This window comes from Amblyomma maculatum, chromosome 1, assembly GCF_055883805.1.
Source record: "Amblyomma maculatum isolate TAMU_Amacu chromosome 1, ASM5588380v1, whole genome shotgun sequence".
Lineage (NCBI taxonomy): Eukaryota > Metazoa > Arthropoda > Arachnida > Ixodida > Ixodidae > Amblyomma > Amblyomma maculatum.
In genome coordinates this window covers 10,054,316-10,076,670 of record NC_139344.1, presented here as the reverse complement: position 1 = coordinate 10,076,670, position 22,355 = coordinate 10,054,316, and the positions used below count along the sequence as shown (strand labels likewise).

The 22,355-nt window shown below is 45.2% G+C and overlaps 1 pseudogene; it reads right to left on the bottom strand.

The window, feature by feature from the left end:
* Nucleotides 1-1,367: 1,367 nt before the first annotated feature.
* The window catches only part of LOC146201628 (uncharacterized), a 48,312-nt pseudogene continuing 27,324 nt past the window's right edge, over nucleotides 1,368-22,355 (bottom strand).

Here is a 22,355-nt window from a genome sequence, read left to right as displayed (position 1 = left end):
CTCGTTCTGAAATGCGCGCGCACAGCCCAACCGGTGAAATGGCAGGAAAAGAAGAAGAAGAAAAATCAGAGTCATGGCCTAACTATCGATTTTTGTAACAGAGCGAAATCCTTACAATGAAGGCTAACCGATGCCTTAGCCACACACTTGCCCTTAGCCTTAGCAATGTAAAACACCTCAACTAACTCTCGACAGAATTGTTTACCATTGCTGTAAACTACACCCGTGTTACTGAAATCAGGCGTGCAAAGAGACGGGTCATCCTCCGATTTACACTCCCGGGATTACACATGTAGCGCCAGATTAGAATTCGCCTTTCCTTCTATAGAACTAGAGTGCTCCGTCAGGCGCACATTCAGATATCTGCCTGTCTGCCCAGGAGTGTAAATCGGAGGATGACCAGTCTTCTTCTTCTTCTTCTTTTTCTTTTCCTTTTCCTTTTTCTTTTTCTTCTTTTCCTTGTCCTTCTTTTCCTTTTCCTTCTTTTTCTTTTCCTTCTTTTTCTTTCCCTTCTTCTTCTTCTTCTCATTTTCCTGCCATTTCACCGGTTGGATTGTGCGCGCGCATTTCAGAACGAGTATTCGCTGTCTTCTTTCCTTCGATAAATATTCAGTTGTTAATCCAGCCTTGTCCTGTTCTCTTCTTTCCTGCATCTCGTCTTTTGGCCGGTTTAAAATAAACCGTTACCAACTCGCCCAGTCGCCAACCTTGTTGGATCCTATAAACCATCTAGCTAATTTTTCCGTCGAGGATGGCCTGAAAATATTAGATGCTGGGCCCCGACACGCCCCCTCAAAATTTTTGTAATTTCAAGAAAAGAGGGATAAATGCCATACCGAGGTGGGCTGGTGAACGCTCTTTTTACCTTGAGCCGCATAGACGAGCGGATTAACTTTTATCAACTGTAATTTACTCCGAACACTTTACTAAACCTTGCACAGCTCCCGCCCCCCCCCCCCCCCCCATCTTCTGTACTACCCTTGAAACTGCAACGCCTAATGAAGTTTTCTTCACGCTCATCTTCATTTCATTGTTCTTCACAATATTCACTTCACGAAAAAGACATTACATACGAAAATTCGTAATGATCTACTCTAAATGTCATAAATTTTATGCAAAGTACCGATGAAGTGCACAGTATTGTTTGACGCACAACAGTTTTGTCCTAAAGGGTCTATAATATAGACGTGTGTTCATAAGGGCCTTGCATATAGGGGAGCATTTGGGTTGAAAGAAAAACTGTTATTTATTTCTACCCGAGCTATAGATTGCCAGTGGTCACACATTAAGTACTGCGAGTAGGAAGCATATTTATGCAATTCTCGTGGTAGGAAAACCGGCTCTCAGGCAAGTATTCACAGCATTGCCTACTGGGAATGAACATGAGTGGTATCGAACTTCGTGCAGTCCCCGCCGGTGCCCGCCGGATGCTCTCGCTTCCACTGAGCTGTTTTTCCTCTTGCGGTAAAGATTCGAAAAACCAGCTTGTCTAGGGCGGCTGTCGGTGCCTCGCACACCAGTAACGCCAGGTATGCAAGCAAGTAGCTCCAAGTCAGCACGCCGAAATACAGATTGGCCTGCAGTAAGATGTAAAAGGAGCTTTTATCCTCCTCAGCAATACAGGGTGGCTATTGATAATCTGTAGAATCATTCCGAAAACTTCCGCTTGTCTGCTCGCGAAACTAAGAAATGTCATTTAAAAAAAACCAGTGCGCAGCAGAGCCGCCAGGCCAAAGTCTGGCGGAAAATTGGGTCTTGATTCGCGGGCAGTGAATGCAGTCAGATAGGCCGGGTGTTCCATGCAACCTGAGCCAAATGTTTTAAAAAAGCGACGTACCGCAGCTGTTTCGAACCCATTAAATGCTATTTGTCACCACGTGGCGTTTGTAAGGGTTTTTTTTTTTTTAAATTTTCCTTTATTAGTTACTTCGTTAAGGTTATTTATACAAAATATGTTATCTTCTCGAACAATTGCGCTCCGTTGAGTTATAAAGGAGGTTGACAACAGACACGATTTTCTCCGCTAAAGTATTTTCTACGCGTTCCTTTTCTTCTAAGCATTAAAAAATCCTCCGAAATGTAAGAAAAGAAAGGAGCGATTGCGCTGTTCCGCTGCCGTATTGTACGGTTGCCAAATGCGTTTTAATGCCGTGTCTCGAAGCAGACAACCAACGAAGCTAACTGCATAGTGTTGGAAATCCGTGTGCACATTCTGACGGAACAAGGACAGCACGCGTGTGTGATTTGCGATTTGTCATGGGCAGGCCATCGATCGCCAGTTCAGAATCTTCAGACGTTGCTCTTATTGAGATATTACATCAAGGAATGGAAAACAAAAGAAAATAATTCAAGCCCTATAGCTCAGTGTAGTCTCCCTTTTGTTTTTTCTTGTGTTGGTGTGTAGCCCGCTCGAATTGAGTGCTGGCCGCTCACTTGAACAAGGTTAGCGCGTACGTTTCATTCGTGCAAAAAGTGGTTCAGGGTGGTGCAACTCAACGGCGTAGTCACGTGGTATTTTTCATACTTTGCGCTTTTTTTTTTGTTTTTTAAATCCCGGTTGAAAGGAGCGAGCTTGAGGTATGTTGCAGGAAACATTTGTGGGCGACACTGAAGCTCTGCCTTTAAGAATGCGGAGATAGCGTAGGCTACCACCCCACATACAAGGCCCCGCTTTAACTAGGTTGAATGAACGTATAGTACATGTCTGCGTGACTTAGGGGCAACGTGAATGCAAGGGTCCTGGCAGGCCGATTCTGATATCACCATCCCATGTGAAGGGAGAGGCCCGAGTTGGCAACTCTTGCCACACGCAACGCCACGCATGCAATACTACGTCCAGTCGGTGCGCGGCCCCGTCAGCTGCCAGCTAAAGCCTGCCGGCGCAATGCTCGTGATTTTTAGCCCACAAAGTCGACGCCAGCTGCCGAAGCCTGATTTTCGGTGAACGGGGCTAACGCCATCGCGTTAAAAAATTGGATTTGTTGTTTTCAAGCAACTTCTACAAGTTATTGGAACGCACTTGAGCGTAAACTGAATAATAAAAAAAAATTATACATAATTTCTTGTTTACTTACTAGTTAAGCAAAATACAAAAATAGCTTGACGTGACGACAAACAATATGTCGCTGGATTCACTGAGCTGCGGTTCGTCGCTTTTTTTTTTTTTTTTTTAAGCATTGTTTCAAGCTATGTAAAAAACACTGCTTACAGGGTTATTAGGCTATTCGTATTTTGGAAGACAAAAGACAATACTTGTAAGTTAATATACGAGGCCTAATGCAGCAGGAAAAAAATACATTTTCTATAGGATTTTCAAGCAATGTAACTGCCCAGTCGAATGCCTGTGTACCAGGTGATATTGCGCCCTCGTAGTCCACCTCACCGGCTCATTAATTCAGCCTCCCCTTTTCTCTGGAAAAACAAATATTCCAATGCCGCATGAGTAGACTAACATCACCCAATAGCTCCCCGCGTAATAAAGGAGTAATTACTCATTCACATCCGCCCAAACGAAGTCATACGGCTACAAAGGAAAGCTATACAGTTTTCTCAGAAGCTTCGCAGTTAAAGAAAAATTCGTCCTGGTCCGGGGATCCAACTCGGGACCATCGCCTTGCCGGGTAGTAGCTCTACCAACTGCGCTAATCAGACGATCGGCAGATAAGATGGTAGGGCGAGAGCGAATTGATCTATAAATCAAAAATCTACTCCACCTTGGGGGAATTCCCCTAAATATTTGACCAACTCCCCGTGACGGTTCCCCCATGCTTCTGCCTCATGCTACTCCTAGTGCACTCGTCTAACATATGCTGTACCTGTAGAATACAGTGGTCTTATTTTAGCTCATGCGCTACGCGCGCACTGGATGCATGCTTAGCAATGCGCTGCTAAATTAAAAATGAAAATTCGTGCCTTGAGTTGGTTTTCTCACTAGCTGTTCGAGTAATAACACTGACTTCGTTGTGAACAAAGCATACAAACTGAGTTGCATCATTTACGCCACGTGCGAGTGACTAGTGAGAAAATTTTTTCCATCACCACACTTGAGCTTGTATTTCTGCAGGGCGCTACGTCAGTAATACTTCGAATCCTACCACGGGGTTAACAAGATGTAAATATTACAGCCTTGACAGCATCGAAAGATAGAGGATTCTTGTTTATTAATACACCCTGAGGGCTAGACGGTGGATCGTTTCAAAAAAAAAAAAAAAAAAAAGAAAGAAAGCGATGACACGCAAAACAGACATCACAGAATGCCGCATGTTTAGTCTTTCTTCCTTCTGTGATGTCTGCTTTGCACATCGTCTTTATTATGCTTCTGTACGAAGAAGGGATACTCGGATAATACAAATATTAGCTGTAGAAAAGGATGGCATCTCAAAATGCATTTAGGGTGGCGGTCGGGCTTGGCCTGAAGAGAACTTTATGGATCTTGTTATTCAGCTGCAGGGGCTTAATAATTAACTCTTCACGCGTTCTTCTGCGCATGGGATTTATATACATGCTTATGTTCGCGCCCATGACTGTTAGCCATTTTTCAAAAAAGGCTTTTAGAATAAGCAGAGTACATTCTTCGAATAGCATACTGTCAGGCTCGTAAACTAATGTTAGTTTGCGTTTTCGCCATTACAGTCAGGCTTCTCACTTAATGTGAGGTTTGTACGTCACCGTAAGTAATATCCACATCAGTTTCAATTTTCTGAAGATTCTCATTCGCCTAATTGGTACCTCGCAACCAATTCGTGTGCCCCTCGTGTGCGAAGCGAAACATAGCGGCCGGAGTAAGCGCCAGCCGCTCCTATGGGCGGACGTCACACTGAAGCCTATATACCTGTCTGAAACTCTCTTTTATCCATGAGCTCATAGGCGTTGTAATGGTTCCTCTGACAACGAATTACTTGCGACACAGCGCGAAGAGGAATGCCATTTTAGGAAATAAAAAATCATATGGTCGGCACTTACGGTTTGCTGTGTGCCCTTGACAAATGAGAGGAAATTTTGATAGGTTCGAAAGATAATTGTACGTTATCACTAATGTTCCTTGATAAGTCACACGTCGCTCCACCTCTCACAATACTATGCAAAAGAGCGTTCTTATAACTTTAAAAGAACAATTTCTTTTTTTTAATTGCTGGCAGTTATAGGTGAAATGCCTGGCGTCTCTTTGCGCGTAAGGGTGGTCTTTTTGACCGCCGAAATAAGTGCGCCCTGAAGCTTGCCGTAGCAGCTGCCGTCTAAAAGCAATGTTGCTTTTTTCCTTATTATTGCGTTCCAAAAGCAAACATAAGGGTGGTCACCTGAGTGAAATGTGAAATGTGTAGACGTTCCCTCGACGCGTGCAGCATAAGCATGAGTAGAGGGTAGTGGATGAGGCAGACGCCGAATGAAAGCTTGCTCAGCGGCACGAACGCATTCCACGACAGGAACCGGCCGAAAATACCTGCGAGAACCGAAATATAACGTCGAGCGAAAACGACTATGCAAAATAAATCGTTGAAACATGGCCCGTGCAAATGCGTTATCCCTGAGGAGCCCACCGAATAAAGCGACGGATGTGAGAACTGTGGCCTGACAGTGCTGTGACCTTCGACCAGAACGTCCGTAAATTGCACCTGTTTTCTACTGGGCCCAAGTGAAGGCTTAAATTGTACTACAACTTGAGAGGCGCGTACGTCGTTGTGATAAATGCAGGGAAGCGATAATTGCGTTCACTATTCCCGCAACTTCGCATTTTGGCGTTTGTTGCTCCTTCTTGCCGGCCCTAGTACGGGCCAACAAGACGCTAACAAACGCCTGTATGCCTTTGTACTTTTGTACAGTAATCTAGTTTGTTTCATCAGGAGATTTGCCTGGGTAGTCCGTTAACTGGTATTAACGGATTAACCCAGAGCGAGAGAACAAGGCAACGAAAAAAGAAAAAAACCTACAGCACCGGACGCGAGCTCTCCTGTGATGTGTATTCTTAATCCTGCCCTCTTTTCCAGACTCAGGAATGTGAAACTAAATGCGCCATCGAATGTTAAACACATGCAGCACAACGTTTTTTTTTTTTTTTTCTTCGCTCTGAAAGAAGGAGTCATGACCTGAGGAGGGTTTTTCATAGTTCACATTCTGAAATTACGCATTTTGTTAGTAAGAAACTTGAGGCCTAAGATAGGCGTGAAATGTTGTCAAGCCGCCATTCGTTTTCTGTGTTTATTCAAATAAGTTCTAGTTTTCTTTTTTGGTATCACAAAGTTTATTTTACTTTCCTCGGATTTTGCGGGGCCAAAATGGTGTAACGACTGTGCAGTGTAACACCCTTACCAACTCTGTCCTTGAAACAAGCAAGCGTGACCCAGGAAAGAGAAAGGGACTACAGAACACGGTCAGAGACGGCTGCCAGAATTTTCACGAATTCTGACGTGGGATCAGGGCTGGTATACCAGGGGGTCTTCATAAAGACGACACAGAGATAACAGCTGATTGCCACGCACCAGCCCGCCAGATTTGTGCTCTGGAATAGGTAAAAAGAAAGCAGCTTGTATGGATCATAATGCCTTTCGTTCCTACCTCAGGCGTTTCCCACTCCTCTACGCTCTACTATCATGCAGCACGTTACATTGGAAAGCCAGGCGCCTTAATTTCGAGGCATGCAGCCAGCCGTTAATATGGCGCGATTTTTTATAGTGCGAGGGTCAATATGAAAGTGTTTCATAGACAATATTACGAGTGATTTGTTTGCTTGCAAAAGTCGGTACAAGTTCCCTTTTTATGATTTCTCTGGGAAGACCACATGTGCTGACTCTCCCTCTCTTTCTCCCTCTCTCTCTCTCTCTCTCTCTCTCTCTCTCTATATATATATATATATATATATATATATATATATATATATATATATATATATATATTTAGCTCTTGCTTTCTTTGCTCACAATCCCCGCCTGGAAGGGAACTCGAACACAAGCACGTTTCCGCGACAATTTATGACATTGCTAGACGAGCACTAAAAAGGTTTCAGGCTACAAATGGATGCAGCCCTCTGTTGCAGACTTCACTACATCCTTACCGTGCATAGTAGCCCGACAATTCCGGACGAAGAGCAAATTTACTGAAAGACGAGAATATGGAGTGGACGGATGACACCACTCCTTCAAGAGAACGTTACTCCTATCGACAAAAGTCTACGCCAATGTAACTCAGTGATTATCTGTACATTGAAATGTCACTGCAGATTAGACCTTCAAAATGAAGCGAATTCCGCTTGAACATCTTCGATTCAGCACAGATCATCTTGGTGGGTGCCTCGCACTTTAGCGAAATAACGGAAGCGCATTCCTCGTGAATAGTGACAAGAAATATCGCTCAGGCTGCACGGTGCAAACTCTCTTGACGTGTGGCTGATTTCCTTGAACGCCATGAACCCTATGTTACTGGTTAGATTCAAGGGTTTAGTTCATAGAAATTAAATTTTCCTCAGTCGGAAAATATGAAAACAGAAGGTACAGTGCCAAAAACTTATTGTCATTGTCTTCCCTTTAGCGTGCATCAGCAGCCACAAAACAAGCAATCATTCAAAGGCCCAGGAGTTGTGATTTTAAAGAGCCCCGCAATTCAGGCAAGGCTTCGCAAACCTACAGCGAGCTATCATCACATTATTTAGCGGCTTTCAGCCGCTAAGTAAGCACATCTTAATACTTGGCTGAGCCGGGAACGCTGTCTGTGAAAGGAAAAATGTCACTTTTAAGGTTGAGCTGGACTAAAAGGAATGATGGTGATTACCGCACACGTAGTTCACGCAATGCCCATCGTTATTTTTCGAAACTTTCAAGTCATGCTGCTCGCGTTAAAGCTAATATTGAAGCCAAAGCCTACAAGCGCATCGCTTCGCCGGGGCCAATGTTGTCAGAAAATGCTTCCTTTCCAAATGAACATGCGGATGCACCGGCATTGTGAGAGATCACCAAGCACGCTTGTCTATCCGCCATTATGAGTGACATATTGACACGGTGTATTCTCTGTTTTCGCTCTGCGCTCATCGCGAACGTGCGCCTCCTCAAGGCGAAGAAACCGAAGTTCTCCCGTTGAGGCGGCCCTGCCCAGTTTGCTGCGGCTCTGTGCACTATGACTTGAGTGACGTCTGTGTCCCGCGGTGACTTCTGACCATACTTCACATCGTGAAATCTGGTGGAGGTGCTGCGTAACGCAACCCATGCTCCGAACACCTCCAACTAGCCGAAACTCCAGCCCTCAGGGATCTCCTACCATCGAGATTGCGCAACCTATCAGTGCAGCCGACGGCTTCAAGTTCTCGAGCCGGAATTTGTGCCTATGCGATTTCCCCGTACTGTGAGGACGCCATCTTCTCCAGCACCACCTTCGGCGACAACACAACCACCCATAACGATGCAGGTCGATACCACTGCGCCCTCTTTCGTGTTGCAGCAGCCGCGGGAGATGCCCACCTTCCAAGCCTTTCCAGGCGGCGACCCAGAAGACTGGCTAAATAAATTTGAGCGGGTAGCCCAGTACAATTGCTGGGGTGACGACCAGAAACTGCAGCATGTATTTTTTTTTCGCTGGACGGTGCAGCTCGTACATGGTTTGAAAATAATGAAACTGCTATCGCAACATAGAGTTCCTTCAAGGGCCAGTTCCTGTGAGCTTTCACCACCGTTTTCCACAAAGAACGCACCGAGATCCTCCTACAGGCGAGAGTTCAGCTCCCTAACGAGAACGTCCTCGTTTACTTCGAGGACATGATGAGGTTATTCCGTCGGGCCGATCAAAACATGTCCGAAGAGAAAACGTTTGCTATCTCGTGAGGGAAATTAGGGATCCGATCTTCATTGGCTTAGCGCGATGTCCCCTCAAGGCCATCGGGGAATTTGTGCCCGAGGCCACTACTATTGAGAAGGCGCTAGAGGTGCGATCCAAGCACTACGAGCAGCGGCCATCATCGACACTTCACTGACGTGCTCCGCGAGACCATACGGGCCGTCGTACGCGAAGAGTTACAAAAACTATTTCTGACGGCAGCACCGCCACAAGTATCCTGTCTTTCGCAGATGGTTCGAGAAGAGGTCAACCAGGCACCCACTTCACCCGAGCCACTCCCGACAATACCACCCTAGGTCATGATCTACGCCGCAGTCGCTCGTCGTGCCTGTCCACCTCCCAGTCAGCACCAAGAACTCCCCCACACATTCGTCCAGCACCTCCCGCTCAACCACCTCAGGTTCGTCCATGCAAAATCGACGTCTGGCGCACTCGCAATCCTCACGCGCTGTGCTACCACTGCGGCGAGGCTGGTCACTTGTACTGCAATTGCTGTTACCGACGAATGGGTCTGTCGAGATTTAGTGTCGACGCGCGAAAGCCGTAGCGTGGTGAATGGCCCCCTGCCATTGCGCGTACTTGGCTGAAACATCCAGAATGCCCTATGACTATTCCCGGTCGCCCTCACCGCGCCATTGCTCCTCGCAGACACGTCCAAATGCCGGCCTGACGCGGGTCCGCTCTCCAAGCCCCCGTTGGGAAAACTAGAAGCGGCAACCTTTGGGGGAAAGGTTGCTCATCGACGAAATTGTCAAGCTCCTCCGTCACTGCAACCGGATGGTCACACCGTTTCACGACGACACGACGCGCCCCACCCTGATCCGCTGCCTCGGCACTCCAGTTCTCCGACGACACGAAATCAGCTAGTGCCACACCGCAGCCGTGACCGGACCCCGCGATGTTCCGGCCACACCACAGCTGTAACCGCCGACCTGAACATTTCATTCGACGGAATCGACGTGGCAGCGCTCGTGGATACCGGCGCCAATTATTCTGTAATGATTGGGACATTCGCCGCCGCTCTGAAAAAGGTGACTACACCCTGGACAGGCCCGCAAATTCCTACTGCCGGAGGCCACTTGATCACGCCGACCGGTACCTGCACTTATAAGGTAACAGTGTAAGAACAAACGCACTTAGCAACCTTCGTCGTACTTGCTCAGTGTTCCCGCGACGTCATCCTTGGCATGAATTTCTCAGAAAATGGAGCAGTTATCGACCTGCAGACTAAGTCAGTGACCTTATCGACTGAGAATGCAATACGCAGTGCTTCAGCTCGACCGACAATACTGTGCATTCTTGATAATAACGTCACTATTCCGCCCCATTCTAGTGTGATGACGTCTGTCGCTGCGAAGACACTGCGAAACTTTGAAGGTGTCGTGGAGAGTAAACAGATCTTGCTTTTCGAACGCAGTCTTGCTGTAGCCAGAGGAGTCGTTCGCTTCGAAGATGGCAAAGCAGATGTCCTACTCACGAAGTTTGGTGGTGAGCAGCAGCATTTCAGTATTGGAACTGTAGTGGCTCACATTTGCGGTATCACGTTCGTTCGAAGCGCCTCTGGACTTTCGACGCTGCCATCGACCGAGCTGAAGAGGCCTACCACTGATTTAGACTTCGATATTAGCTCTGCACTTTCTCAACTGGAGCATCGCCAAGTAAAGGAACTCATCCAGCGCTATCGGGCGACCTTATTCAGTTCTTCACGTGTTGGAAGAACCGATCTCGCCAAGCACCGCATTATTACGGATGGCACCCTGCCACCTCTCAGTCACCTTACCGAGTATATCCGACTAAACGCGCCTTTATCATCCGCCAAGTGAAAGAGATGCTTCGCGACGATATCATCCGGCCCTCACGGAGTCCGTAGGCTACACCTGTCGTTCTTGTAAAGAAAAAGACTGGCGCGCTGAGGTTTTGTGTGGATGAGCGCCGGCTAGACAAAGTTACGAAGAAAGACGTCTATCCCCTGCCACGAATCGACGATGCACTAGATCGTCTTAGTACCGCGAAATATTTCTCTTCAATGGACCTGAAATCTCGATACTACCAAATAGAGGTAGATGAGAGGGACTGAGAGAAAACAGCGTTTATTACTCTGGATGGGCTCTAAGAGTTTAAGATGCCCTTTGGTCTCTGCTCTGTGCCGGCTTCTTTCCAACGGCTTATGGACACATTACTTGTAGGTTTCAAGTGGAAAACATGTCTCGTTTACCTTGAAGACGTTGTGGTTTTCGCCCCAGCACTTTAGGAACACCTTCGGTGCCTTGAAACAGTTTTTCAAGCCATAACATCCTCTGGCCCTACTTCAAAGAACCAGAAGTGTCATTTTATATACACCGAGCTCATGTTCCTGGGGCACGTCGTAAGCAACGCTGGTGTCCTGTCAGATCCCGAGAAAACGACACCTATTGTCAATTTCTCTCCACCCCAAGACCAGAAAGTTGTTCGACGATTTCTTGGCTTATGTGCTTACTACCGGCGCTTTGTCAAATATTTCGCTCGACTCACCGAGCCCCTAACACGTCTGACGAAGACAGACAAGCCTTTAACTTGGGACATATAACAGGTACAAGCATTCCAAGAGCTTCAACGCCGCCCACAAGCCCCTCCCATATCGGCTCACTTCGACGAAAACGCCGACACGGCGCTTCACACCGATGCAAGTAGCAACGTAGGCCTGGGCGTCGTTCCAGTTCAAATCCAGAGCGGCCAAGAACGTGTGATTGCTTACGCCAGTCGCTGTCTATCTAAAGCGGCATCGAACTATTCTGCCGCTGAGAAAGAATGTCTAGCCATTGTGTGGGTGACGTCAAACTTCCGGCCATATCTTTATGGGAAACCGTTCTAAGTAGTTACTGACCACTATGCCCTATGTTGGCTCGCGAACATCAAGGACCCGTCAGCCAGTCTCGTAAGATGGAGTTTCCGACTACAGGAATTCGATATAACTGCCACGTACACTTCAAGTGACCAGCACTCGGACGCCGACTGCCACTCACGTGCCCATGTAGACCCCTCAATCGATGAAATTCCTAATGACATCATACTGTTAAATGCCATCAGCGGAGAGTGCCTCGGTGAAAGACAATCTGCAGATCCCGAACTTCGTCACAACATGAATTATCTAAACAGTGCATGTACAGCTGCTCCGACAGCTTTCAAGCTTGTTCTATCATCGTTATGTGTGTGCGATGGAAGAAAAACGTTTCCGCCAGCCAAACGCCGCATCTGATTGTTGTCATATGTGTCTGCGTGATGAAATTTTCCAAGCTTGCCATGATGAACCAACTTCTGGGCATTTGGGAGTCATCCACACACTTGCAAGGCTCCAGGAAAAGTACCACTGGCCTCGTTTTAACGCAGACGTTTCACACTATGTCAAAACGTGTCGCAGCTATCAGCGTCGCAAGGTGCCGCCGACCAAACCCACTGGATTCTTGAAGCCAATAGATGCGCCATCAAGGCCCTTCCAGCAGATTGGTATTATTTATTTATTTATTTATTTATTTATTTATTTATTTAGTTAGTTAGTTAGTTAGTTAGTTAGTTAGTTAGTTAGTTAGTTAGTTAGTTAGTTAGTTAGTTAGTTAGTTAGTTAGTTAGTTAGTTAGTTAGTTAGTTAGTTAGTTAGTTAGTTAGTTAGTTAGTTAGTTAGTTAGTTAGTTATTACAGGTTCCTGCAGCGCCCGAAGGCATTATTGCAGGGGGGGGGGGGAGATGACAAATAATCTTGCTGGGAACGCCAGTGGTGCAATGAAATACATAAAAATGAAGAAAATAACACGACACAAGTGGTAATGCAGAATGAGAAACATGCATCTAGAGGGGGCAACTGCGCGACGTACAAAGTGATGAAAACACTCAAAAACAAAGTAATGAAGGAAACACACGCAAGAGAACTGAGCGCCACGTTACACATGGACATGCTGGGACCATTTCCCATTTCAGACTCCGGTAACCGGTGGGTCATCATTGCGACGCATTACCTTACACGATATGCAGAAACCTCCACTCTACTCAACGGTACTGCCCTAGATCTTGCAAAGTTTTTCATCCATTGCACGGTCCTGCGTTATGGCGCATCGGAGATTCTGATCACTGACAGAGGTGCCGCATTCGCAGTCGAATGGCTGCAACAATCTTCACCAATGCAAAGAAACTGAACGTGGGAACAATGAACAAGTAATAAAAAAGGAAAAACATATACAGGCAAGTAAATATCAAATATACAAAATCCAGAACACACTGCCACTCAGCTCTCGTGGAATTCATGAAAACGAAAACAAACTACACTTGTAAGCATATATTATTTCTGAGAGAACACAGATAGAAAACGGAGGCACACTAGAAAAACAAAACATTAGATACTCAAGAGAAAAAGCTATTATTATTCATGATATATTTCAGGAGGTTCCTCAACAATATGTCCTTCTTGAGACTGGTATTTCATGCCACCATTAATTTGCATTCGATGTGGATGGTCTGTTTCTTTTAAGGATGCTAATTTCCGAAGGAAGTTACTCCGGTGCGAAGACTTAGATTTCATTTCAAGCAAAACGTTATATTGTAGCATTTTGTTCACTGGTGGAATATTATGTAGAACAAATAATGGTGGTGTATGTGATAGGTAGTCTGCAGATGAAATAATACGAATCGCTTTTTGTTTGCATACGAAGAAGTTGGTTTATATGTGTACGGCCAGAGGTTCCCTAGACGAAATGCCAAGAGTTGATTTGTGAGTGAAATAATGCATGGTATATCATTTTCTTCATTTCCATTGGTAGCATATCACGACATCGACAAAGCACACCTACAGTTTTTTATAAATTACGAGTGATGTGTTGAATATGGTCAGACCACTTAAGATGCTCGTCAAAAATTACTTCTAGAATTTTATGCTCCTTGACGACTTCAATGTTATTGACTCCGAGGGTTAGCGACAGAGGTGTGGGTGTTATACGGTTTACAGGACGAAAAATTAATGCTTTGGATTTTTCCGTGTTCACGTGTAAGGAGTCAAGATTGGACCAATGTAGCAACTTTTCTAAAATTGCATTTCCAGTAGCCAGTAATTCGTTTGAAGACCTGCTTATAATATTATAAGCTACAACCCCTCGCTTCTGCTACGCCGAGCAGGGTGCAGGTGCAGGCAAGGCATATATAAGCGGGCCTTTGACGCAGGCTTACCCAGCTTGTAAGTCGTGATGAGGGTGGGCCTGTAAAAAAAACTGCCCAAGCCGCTTAAGTGTGACGCATGTAACTCTGTTAAGGTGCCGCACAGCTTCAACTATCTCGTCCAGAACGTCGCGCTTGAATGCCGCTTCAAAGAGCTGAAACGCAAAGACTTCGGAAAAGTGTTTTAAGTGCCATTTCGCTCCCCCCCGCCGAATCATCCTCCTTGTTTACTGGTAGTAAGCATGTTGTAATTGCTTGCGTTGAGAGCAGAATACACAGGGTGAAGTAAACTTATTGCGTGTGGGATTCCTTTGCGAAGTTATACCCAGCTATCCGAACCTGATGTTGCGATGTCCAGTCGCACTCAATATTACGTGGAATACCACAGCAGTGGTGGCACTATACGCTTCGTGCTGGGTGCACCATTGCCATGAGAGCAGAGATCTCCAATATTACTCGTTGCGAAACATCTCATAGGGCCCATGTATAAAAACGTTGCGGTTTTGATGGGTCAAATTTTGGGTGTATAGGGATAGTGGCGGCGCCGTGCACAAAGCATACCTATAGTCTAAGTTGTAAATTTTCACATTGTTGATAAATGCACAGCCGCCTGACTAATAAAATGAGCTGCAGAGTTGCATTAGTAAAAATCCTTTGTCGTAAAAGTAGCACAGATTATTGAGTGAAAATAGAAAAAAAATAAACCAAGAGGTTTTCAGAAGACAATGATGGCGAATGCAGACAGCTTTTGTTGGCAGCTTCTCAATGGCGCCACACTTTATAAGCACCCGAAAAATGCATGCCGAGGCACTTTCGAAGCAGAGTTTCCCAACTGGTATTATAAAAACGTTCCGCCATGAGAATGCTCCTTGTGTCTTTTAAACAAATTTCAATCACAGATGTAGTTTTCAGGGCACATGTTCACCGTATCACCGCTTAAACGGCACTATAATCGTGCAACCTAACTTACCTTTGACATTTTAATACGCCTGAAATCGTCCATGATAAAGAATGTTATGCAGCCACTGAAGTAGCACACGGCGTGATATGAAGGGCGCACGTAGTAAGTATTGAAGGTCTTAATCATAGCACTGAAATGAGCAAGAACAGCGAGAACGCATGTCACATAAAACTTACGCCTCGCTCCGCATGAAAAATATATATAATTTAAAATGCAGGGTAGCTTACTTTAGCTTTGCTCTACACGAGCGTCCAAAGTAATACGATGCATACCTTTGAGTTTCGTCAATAAAATATGGTCGTTTCTTGCTATAAATTTAAATGCTGCAGCAGCATTTCCTATGATTTCATGGAGTTATTCATATTTCAACATAGATGCAGAAAGCCAGTAACGCAGGGATGTAAGCACAACGGTCGGAAACGTCCAGCCACGCCTAAGGAAAGGCGTTGATAGTTAGCATGAAGGCTGGATCAATTGTGCGATTTCTGCAACAAGAGGAAGTGAAATGGGGAAAAAAAAAAACATTTAGAGCGTTGTAACAATGCAGTTCTGACCGCTGATTTCGACGCGACTGTTCCAAACAGATTATTTTGCCTCGGCAGCAGAAACTGCTCGTGTTTTCGCTTGCATATCAGACGAAAATCTAAAACGAAACCGAAAATGTGTTCTAATGGAAGATCTGGTTTCACATACTGAGTTGTGATTAGGCCTCGACGGTATAGTTTCTGGATTCCCTAAGCATATCTTGCTCGTTCCCGAATTCGGAGAACGCTCCAGTTCCCCAATTGGTATTCGCCACTAGTGTGCTACGACTTGTGTCGTTTCCATCGAGTACGGTCTTTTACAACCTATTGCGTTCTGTGATCCGGAGCAGCTCTCGAAATCCGGGAATGAGCAATGTGTCTAGAAAGTGTAGGGACTGCACAGTCGTGGCCCAGTCAGGACTAGGGTCTGAATCCCAAGCGCCCGTTGGAACGCGCTGTTCGGCTTCGCAAAGCTGCAAAAAAAAAAAAAAAAAAAAAAAAGAACCCTAATGGTTTGTTCTTGTTCAGTAATAAAGTTATTACTTACTCACTCACTCTGGTTTCCCGAGTGCAGTACAATATCGAGTGACTTTTATGCCAGAATGCGTTGTCCAGTCGAACTTTGCTTGTGCCATAGACGAAACATTTTCACAGCACCTTTACGGGCCACTGTTTAGGAGCCAACAGGGATTACTTGCCTCTCTAGTTACGACGAAGGCACTTAACCTTCCATGCTTTACGTCTGATAAAGATTGGACATTGTGTGCGGCGCTTGCGGCTTCAAAAGTGCGCTGCGGTATTTCCAACCATAATATGAGGTGCTATCAAATCCGCGGCGTTCTTTCGCCGGCCGTGCTATGTATTAGTGCCGCGTGTAGCGATCGGATATGCGGAACATGTGAGAACACCTGCCGGCTCATTTGTGAGAAACGCAAGAAAAAATTCATTAAATTTAAGCAGCAAGATGTTAGTTTATAACTGGTTTCCGGGTCCTACTTTTTATCTTGGTATTACGAGGCTCTACTCATCCTTCGGGATGTGCTTGTCTGCAAAAACGACATGCACATTGACAGTAACGAAAACGTTTTGTTGTTAACATGTGGGAAAGGGCTTCCCGTAAAATAGGGTGAATAATTCTTATAATGATCCTAAAGTCTGCTTCTACCTGCTTTCTAATATCCATCTTACTTGCTACGCATTTAGGTGGTTGCATAGGCTTTAATGCGATCACCTTTTTAAAACAGAAAATGGGGCGTTAATTCTGTCACTTATGGACGATGTAGCTCTGTGGTCATGCTTGAAACAGGAGGCATGCATAAGCGGATTCCTAATTTTTGAATAAGCGGGAAGCGGCTCTGGTAAGCAAATATCGTGCATGCAGATTATTCAACGGGTTGGGACGACGCAGCTTTAGAACAGCGTGGAAGACGTGTAATGTGGAGTACGCTGCTTCATGCTCAAGAACAAAGCTTTGTTACGGCTTTTCAGGGAGAATTGCAGCTTGATGTTGAAGAAAACAAGCACTGTGAACACTACTGAACATTGTTTCTTAGGCATTGTGCCAAGGAAAGAACAGGAACTTCGTTACTCGGATTCAACTTAAACTCAATGTTAATGGAGATTTCCGCAGCGCATTTAGTTTGAAAAACCACACACAAACACACACACACGAGTGAGCGCGGGCGCACGCACGCACGCTCGCGCACAAAATCGCATTACTGCTACATTCGAGCGTCATGACTGCGCTGCTCTCATCCATGGTTTGAGCAAACGAAATTAGCTGCTGCGGTGACACGGCGGAAACGTTGCAGCTGTAGAATGATATGTTGGCGATGGTTTCAGCGAGCTCGCCGCACTTGCTACAACTTGCACCGCCACGTGCGCCGGCTGCTTGATGCGGGCGGAGAAACCATCGTAGACATATCGACGTGCAACTGTAGCGGGGCTGTGGAGCCACGGAAGCATTATACTTCTTTGTCTGTTGTCTTTAGTCCGGTAAAAAATCACGTTACGTAAACGTTAGCGTGGTGAAAAAAATTTAGTCCTTTTAGCTAATTTATTTAGCTAATTTTTAAGAATCTACATCAGCAATGACACGTTGTTCCTGAAGTATATAATTGAAATGTTAGCTAATTTGAATTCAGTGATGAATTAACTTTGGTAAAAGAAAACTATACAACAGACAAGGCCACGCGACTCTCAAGAATCCTAAGTTGTTTTCAGGACCACGGCGCACCGTGCTTCTTAAGCTGTTTCTTTTTCTTTTTTTTTTTTTTGTTAGCTGATACTACCGGTATGGGCAATCATCCCTTTGCTTAGAAAAGGTTTCCCTTTTGCCGTCCACTGATCGCCCTAACTTGGAGAACCATGTGCAGTGCTGTCGTATACCATCATCGGCACAAAGTGGGCACACTTTGTCTGAAAATTGACGTCATAATTGTTAAAAAAAAAGCAGAAATATCTTATCCGAAGCAAAATTGGTTCAACGTGATGACGAAACCAGCCATGCAAGAACTTGGCCACGGCTCGCGAGTGAATACCTAAGTGTGCTTGGGTTTATGAGAACACACCTGTACCATCGCCTGAGGGTAGCCATGAGCATTTCAAGGTAGAAGTATGGAGCACAAATACCACTCTCCTTGTAGCTTGTAAGGAACTTTTCTGCGTACTTATCATATTTTAAAGCAAAGGCCTTTATAGGCTCATGAGTGTTCGTCCGTGCGTGCTTGCGTGTGTGCGTCCGCGAGAAGCGTCACACTTCTTTGTGAGATTCCGCGGGATACCACGATATTGTGACGTCATAACCTGGTGCCGTCATCGCTCACGCCACGTCCGGTCATTACAGATGAGTTAACCAGGCGGTTCACTCATCACTCATATACGAAGCTCACCCCGCCGGGCGTTCGATGCAGGCGTCCGCGCGGCACTTTTCATATGGCGCTTCCTCGAACGCCGCACCACACAGCAAACAGAAGCAGACAGAGTAAAATAGGCATCAGTGGCGTTTAAAACAAAGGCTTTCGCCTAATCGTACATTAGGTGTACAAAGTGTCCCTCTAGAATTTTTTTGCAGCTTGAATGAGCGCCGATGCAGCACAGGCGAAGAGGTTGGCACCTGCAGAATACGTGCTACTATTCTACGGCAAGAATCAGGTGAAGAACTGTTCAAGACGCTTATTTTAAGTCATGATTAGGTCAAGCCTATACAGCAGAGCAAAGGTTACGCGCTTACCTGTACCTGAAGCCGGGAACCATCATGAAAGGCATGATCTCGGAGTCATTTGACACAGTCCACGCTGTGATGACGCAACTCACCAGGGAGAGTGTGACGAACGCCACTAGCGTCATTGCTTTTCGGCTGTAAAGCATTTTAATGTGCAGAATAAAAAGGAAGCGCTTCATTTATCTTTCTCCCCATATATTTACTGCACACCACCTTAAGAGGTTGTGGTTGCACAGAGAGTGTACCACCAGCCATGTGCACAAGGCTACTGCCACATATTATAACTGTCGCCAAACCATATTTACTCTGCAGAATAAAATGAAATGGTTCCTTTCTATTCAAAATGACCATCCGTCACAGTAACTTAGTACGGTGGAGCGTTACGTCTGCTAATTAAGCTCATGGCCAAACTGGTTTTCTTTAGGGCGATTTCCGTCGATATTCTTGTTACACAGACTTGTAGTGCGCTGTCTTTGATCGCTCGTTCAGGAAGAGACGTTTCTCCAAGGATTTACGTGCTATCTCTTCAGCATTTCGAGTACGTTGAACCCCCTCTCCCCTCTCCAGTGTCATAGCTTCATGCACATGACTCGGTTCGCATTTTTTTTCTTGCTAGGATACCAATTCGTTCCTAGCACATACATGCGAGTGGTTCATCGTTCGGCTTCAATGCTTTCCCTAGTCCTGTTCACCCGCGCGTTCATCTATCTCGAAAATCCATCCAGGGCATTGCGCTCATAGCTTAAACGCTTCGCTATTTACAAGAAACGGCCAAGAAGTACCAAAGAAAAATTTCTGTGCGCGGAAGCTCGACGATCATCCTTCGTGGGGGTCAAGAAAAATAAGCACTACAACCCACCAGTGACACTGAGCTCCACCTAACCATAGCAGCCTTTCTTGTGCCAGTACATTGAATTCGCACAGTATGGAACTTGCATGACCAAGTTTCCATTCGACATCTTGAATACTGGACCAATGACACTTCCATGCTCTAGAGCCGATATCGAAGACTTTTAATTACGATAACATTACGAGTGATATGCAGGTGAAAACTATCCGGTGACAGCGCCTGCTTAATGGATTTCCATCTTTATATATGCCACCTGCCAACCATGGTAAGGGGTCGTTACCACCATGGCAAGGGGCAGCTCGCCAAAACTGAAAATTACCAAAATACTATGTAAACATGAATGAAGGAAGCGAATACGAATGAAAATGAATAAGAAGAAGGAGAAAGTAAGAACGCTATCGTATTTCCTGCTCATCAGTCCAATTAGTCACCTCTTTCTTCTGAGTGCGCTTCTTGCTAGGCCTACTGTTTTGTTGTGGCTCTCATGACTGGCGTCAACTCTAATTACCTCGTAAATAAGGCAATATCAATAGGGCCTAAGTCAGAAAAGTTTCGTCAAACTGACCAAAGATCTCTGCAAACGACTCCTTTTTTTTTTTACCTACAGTACTTACTTTTTGAGAATCAGTAAAACGAGAAGAGAAACGACACGAAGCTGAAAGTCTACGGACAGGCTCCACGTGTTAATGAGCGTCGTCTGCAAAAGAAAGGGACATGCATTCTAAGCTTAGTGTGTCTTTTAGACATGGCAATGAACACGCAGAGTGAACACACACAAAGACATACCAAACGAGTTGACGTACTGCGCACTTACTTCATCGCGGTATTTATTTATCTAGCCTACAAGAATGTCAAAAATAAAGCTGACCCACGTGAAGGAATCCGCCCTAGCAAACGGCCCTATTAGGAGGAAGAAGCGATACTACCCGCTAAATTTCTTATTTAGCTACAGTGCAATGTATATTCAGGGCAACTTAACGCACGCTCATATATCACACAGATCTGGAACAAATTAAACTGATAATGACTGGCTACCGGCACACTGCTTTTCGTGTTCGCCACGCGTGCATTAAAATGTCAGACTTCTTATTAGCGACGACAAAAGGAGGCTCACTTATAGTAGCTTTCACTAGTTGTTTGTATATATATATATATATATATATATATATATATATATATATATATATATATATATATATATATATATATATATATATATATATATATATATATATATATAAATACATAATCACACCTTAGGGTGTAAAAGCCGCTTCAACGTTAGTCCACATAATCAAAATGAGAAGCATAGCTTTAAGCGATGGGATGCTACCATTTAGGCAGTGTAGCAGTCGCACTTTGCTGCATCTAGCTGGCCATTTCATAACGTCGTCTCCACTCGTTCTTTAGCACTTTACCATCTTCTGTCTCATCGCTGTTGGCGACCGATATGTGTGGAACAAACGTGAGTTATAGAACGTTTTCACACATCTACTACGTGCTAATGGTTGACCATAAATGCGTGAAACGTGTTGAATTTAGAGCGCCATCTTTTTAGTGCAGAAATGCGGAATGCTCAATACTAAGTTACATCCACTAATTTATAGCTGCAGTCATTTTACGGAAGCTTGCTCGCGTATTATAAATCATAGTGCTTCGCTGTTTTGTGAGCAGTGGCTGTTAACTAAATTACTTAATACGCTGATATTTGGTAACACTGAAGGCTGCAGGGAAGAAACGAAGAAACGACTTACATTCTTCTTTCAAATGACGAGTTAGGCGCTAAAATACAGGTATCACCGCAAAGTAATCGCTTACGCCCAGTAAATTATTATTCATTGAATTTCTTCCATCTGAATGATGGCTGTAGAGGGGAGCTAGTGGAGGGGAGAGCTATCGGGAGTAGATGGGGGCAATAATTAGAATTAAAAGGCATGCACCATTGGCCCAGCATGGGGGTCCCACAAAAGGGTTATATACAGTACTTTTGTGATTCTAAGCCCCCCCTTCCCCCCCTAATTAACCAACAGAAAAAAAAAATTGGAAAAAGCTTTCACGTGAATCTAAGCCCTCCCTTCTATGCGAGGAAAAGCTCTTAGGTAAGGCTGCCAAAGCACTTGTTCATTTATTCGAGCCGGAGCCGTCGGAGACCCGAGATGGCGCGGCGTCCGCGGCATGATCTCTGGCTATATTGTTTTGCTGCGTTCGAAAGTATACGACAGATGGCAGCACAGAACGGCAAAAAAAAAAAAAAAAAGAAGTCGTAAGCGTGTCGTGACATGCGCCTGGAATCGGCGGCCACTAGGCTGAGCTTGGCATGCTTCGCGGACATCGTGAGCCCGCGTTTCTTTGCTTGGTGTCAGCTGTTTGACACCATAACGGAAGTGGGAATGTGTTCGAAGAGGGCTGCCAGCTTGAAGTTCAAGTGGAATCGCGTTTGCCGATGGTATCTGCAGAGTTTCTTTGCCAAATAAAATGTTATCTCTCGCCGTCTCGTCAAGATATCGCCGCGGAAAACGGGGGAGGGGGGTAGAAAAAAACGGAGTGCTAACAATAGCCGCAGTACTCTCCCAGGAAATTACTTATAACTGCCCCATAACGATGCAAAAGTAGTGAGAGTTCGCGACATTTAACTTCGCCACCAGGTCTAGATGCCAGTTACACATGTGCAGTGGTAGTGAGCCTAAGAAATACAAAGTGATCTTCAGTTGCAGACAAAACATTGAAAGGTGGTAGGTGGTAGTAAGAATGACGATGGTGAATCACTTCTAGATGGATGGGCCTTCAAAACGGAAAGCATGGC